This window comes from Dioscorea cayenensis, unplaced genomic scaffold (assembly GCF_009730915.1).
Source record: "Dioscorea cayenensis subsp. rotundata cultivar TDr96_F1 unplaced genomic scaffold, TDr96_F1_v2_PseudoChromosome.rev07_lg8_w22 25.fasta BLBR01000114.1, whole genome shotgun sequence".
Classification (NCBI taxonomy): Eukaryota; Viridiplantae; Streptophyta; class Magnoliopsida; order Dioscoreales; family Dioscoreaceae; genus Dioscorea; species Dioscorea cayenensis.
The window spans coordinates 354,890-359,185 of NW_024086505.1; positions in this window are offsets into that span (position 1 = coordinate 354,890).

The following is a 4,296-nucleotide window of genomic DNA, read 5'->3' on the forward strand; positions in this document are numbered from 1 at the left end:
CCAACAAGAACTCTCAACCCTAGTGTCACTCTAGGGGAAATGTTCATACAATCAAGAATTCAAGATTGGAACTCACAACAAACATCAATTAATTCAAAGCATAATAAAGAGATTCAATGAAACAAATACATCCTAGGGTTCACAAATACCCAAGTACCCACTAGGGGTTTAGCTCTCCATGGAGCTAAGTACAATCAAAGATATAGAATATAAAAGCAATAAATCCATAGAGAAACCCCCACGATAGTCGTGTTGATAGTCTTGTGGAAATTCTTTTACTCGTCATCCAAGGATTCCCTTGTCCGGTATAGGATACGCCTCGACGGAAGCACCCCTACCAACCTTTTTCCTCAAGAATGACGATGTCGGAGCCATAGAAAACCTCCAAAACCATAGCCAATACCTCTTAAAAACCTAGCCGAAACCCTCACTCAAGTTGGGAAAAAGATGGAGAAAAGAATGCGGAAATCGGTGCTGAATTGGCTTTAAATAGGGCTGGAATCGGTCGACCACACGGGCATGTGGATCTTTCACACGTCCATGTGGAATTTCCACACGGGCGTGGAAAATTTCCACACGCCCGTGTGGGTTATCTGAATTCCTGTTTTCTCGGCATGCTGTGAACAGTGCTGTTACATCACTTTGGCTTCTTTCCTTCATAATCGGCCTCACAATCCTACCTGCACGAAAGTAACATAAAAACACACATATTAATGTAAAAACCCAAGAAAATTAATGCTCAACATAAGGAAAGAATGCTTCGCATTAATATCACACAAGCACTTATCAAACATGCGCATTGGTACATAAAATACGTACATTTAGACATTTATCAAACATCCCCACACCTAAGCGTTTGCTTGTCCCCAAGCAAACAAACATGAAGAATAGGGGCAAGAAGATAAATGGCTAAATGCACGACCTCAAGCTCAAGCGTAAAGGACTCCACAAGCACGAATGGGCAGAAATCAAGACGTGAGTTGTTCAATGAATAATGAAGTGATAATAGTTATGTGTTATCTAGAGTGCTCCTGTGAGTGTGTGTGCTAACTCCCCCTTAACCTCCACATCCTTGATTACCCCAAGATGCTTTTTCACCCCACACAAAATGAAAATGACATTAAGACGCTAAAGACATCCTTAATACGCAATTAAGAATCCTCTATTTCCTAGGTAAAACTCTAACTTTCAAGTGGCTACGTAGCAAGCATCAGGGGAACAAGAGAGATACTTTATTTCTTTCACGCATATATACAACATACACCTTTTTTTTCTGAGTCCGACTAACGTAGACTGCACAAACATTTTTACAATCTTTCTGAAGGATGCATATGCTGATTAGGCATAAGAGCCACCCAACGTACTCGAATACAGTCTACATAGACGCATTCATGCTATACTAGCAGAGGAATACTGTCATAGACTCTTTTTTTTCTTTTCACATGCACATACTATATCTCATGTCCCCAAGTATAAAACATGCTACAATAGTTCACTTTAAGGTAGAGAAAACAACAAAGGAACTCAAAAGCGCTTAAAAGTGCATTGAAGATAGAATTTAACAAATTAATGGAAAAATCATAATGATGGGTTGGTTGGAGTGTACAAGGAGAAAGTGCCCGTGAACATGTTGACAAGGTCCCCTTGCGTATATCCCGCAAGTGCACGGGTTTGTCGAAGTAATAATCCTGGATAAGCGGGTATCATATCCACAAGGAGTAGGGAATAAAAACACTTAATTCGCTTCTTAGCTTTGTGAAAGATGAATAGTGATATGTGTGATGATGATTCAGTTCTCAAAAGTAAAAACAACAAGTAAGAGAGCACAAATAAAGGAGAAGGTAAGACAATCGATAAAGATGGGGCGCCCGGATATTGCTCCACTTAGGACAATCATTTCAAGTGCAAGAACCCTCTATTATGCTTTCTAATCAATTCAAGTGAGTCGTGAAAATCCTAAATTACATAGTCCCAAATCTAAGGTCAACTATGCCTAACTCTATACATGTCCTCGAGGAGAGATTGAATAACCTCTCAACCTCGCACTCGCATAGAATTGCAATAAGTTCTAGGGATTCCAAGTGATAAATCTATTTCTAATTGTATACCTAACCCTTTAGTCCAGGTGGAAGGTCTCTAACCACAATTAAGCCGTAGATACTAAGATCACTTCTGCGCTTCACTCCGTTGCACCTGCAACTAAGCCCCAGTGGAAGGTCATCCCTTAGACCATTCACTCTATTGTGTCCGCAAAGAACTTGAGGAACAGAGGTAGAATCTAACACATCGGAGGGGAAAGGGGACGCTCCTGTACCTCTCAAGTCACCCTCTCAACCCTCTCCAACCTAGCTTTATCTAACACTCGTGGTGTGTCACTCACCCACTAGGTTACCAACAAGAACTCTCAACCCAAGTGTCACTCTAGGGGAGTATTCACACAATCAAGCATTCAAGGTTGGAACTCATAATAAACATCAATTAATTGAAAGCATAATAAAGAGATTCAAAGAAATGAATACATCCTAGGGTTCACAAATACCCAAATACCCACTAGGGGTTTATCTCTCCGTGGAGCTAAATACAATCAAAGAAATAGAATGTAAAAGCAATGAATCCATAGAAAACCCCCCTCGATAGTCATGTCGATGGTCTTGTGGAAAGTCCTCTACTCGTCGTCCAAAGATCCCCTTGTCCGGTATAGGATATGCCTCGATGGAAGCTCCCCTACCAACCTTCTTCCAAAGAGATGACGATGTCGGAGCTGTAGAACCTCTCCAAAACCTAGCTAATACCTCTCAAAACCCTAGCCGAAGCCCTTTCTCAAGTTGGGGAAAAGATGCAAAAAAGAATGCTGAAATCAGGGCTGAATTGGCTTTAAATAGGGCTGGAATCGGGGATCCACATGTCCCTATGGATGCCCGTGTGGATTCTCTGTTCTTCAGCTTTCTCGGCCGGCTGTGAACAGTGCTGCTATGCTTCTTCAATGATGGAAAAGTTGGTGGAGATATTGTTCTATATGCATAAGTTAGAATGCTTGAGTATGACTGCCCTTGTGCCCCTCCAAATGGTTATGCTCACTCAAATACGAGGAGGTTGGCACACACTCTAACATCTCACACCCGACCTATGTCTTCGCGTTTGAACCTTAGCAAGATTTCCTACAAATCGGTGCATTATGATCCACATTGGCTTCTTTCCTTCATAATCGGCCTCACAACCCTACCTGCATAAAAGCAACATAAAAACACACATATTAGTGTAAAACCCCTAGAAAGGTAATGCTTAACATAAGGAAAGAATGCTTTGCATTCATATCGTACAAGCACTTATCAAACTCCCCCACACTTAAGCTTTTGCTTATCCTCAAGCAAAAATTAAACATTTTATGCATAGATGAAGGAAATATTAGAAGTGCTTAGCCTTAGGTTCACCAAAGTATGCAAAGAGAGCATTCTACAAGTAAGTAAAATTTCAACATTAAACATAAAAAATCGAAGCTCTAGCTAAAAACTTGAATAAAAAACGACAACAAACCCGAAATCGTGAAAGTGTGTGGACTCACTCAAGTCAACCCAAAGTATACTCGTCAAAGCTCTAAGTACAAGGGACTTATTTATTTACAACAAGAAAACAACACCAATTTCAAAGACAGTAGTAGCTTTACACATTAGAGGTGGCAGCTAAGGTGGCTTTCACACTTTAGAGGTGGTAGCTCTTTTCTACCGGAGTGGTAACTTTCACTCATCCTATAATATAGCTCTTTCTCTCATTAGGGAATAACTAGTATCCTACTTATGAGAGTAGCTTCATACTTCATAGGTGGTAGCTGTTTCCACCCAAAATGCAATAAAAACAAGAAAACTATTTTGTTCCTTCTTTTCATTTTCATTTTTTTTTTCAGAATTTAACATAAGAAACAACTATAACTAGTCCCTTTAACACCGAGCATGAGTTTCCAAAAGAGTTTAAAGAGTGAGTAGTGCAACGAATGTAAATCTTGCAAAAATTCCTAAAAATTCAAATAAAACTAGAGCATGAAGACATTCAATGTTGAAAATTCTTCTAAACTCAAGAATGCAATCAATGCAACTAAGGTGAACCACCATTGACTATGTGAGCATGTATATCAATCAAGAACAATAGAAAAAGATGTGTGCACTATGAAACTTCCCGCCCCCACTTAAGTTGTACATTGTCCCCAATGTGCACATGCAAGCTCACTCATAATGTATATCAATCAAGAATATATGTTGGAGAAGCAATCAAAATAATACTCCCCTGATACCTACTGTCACG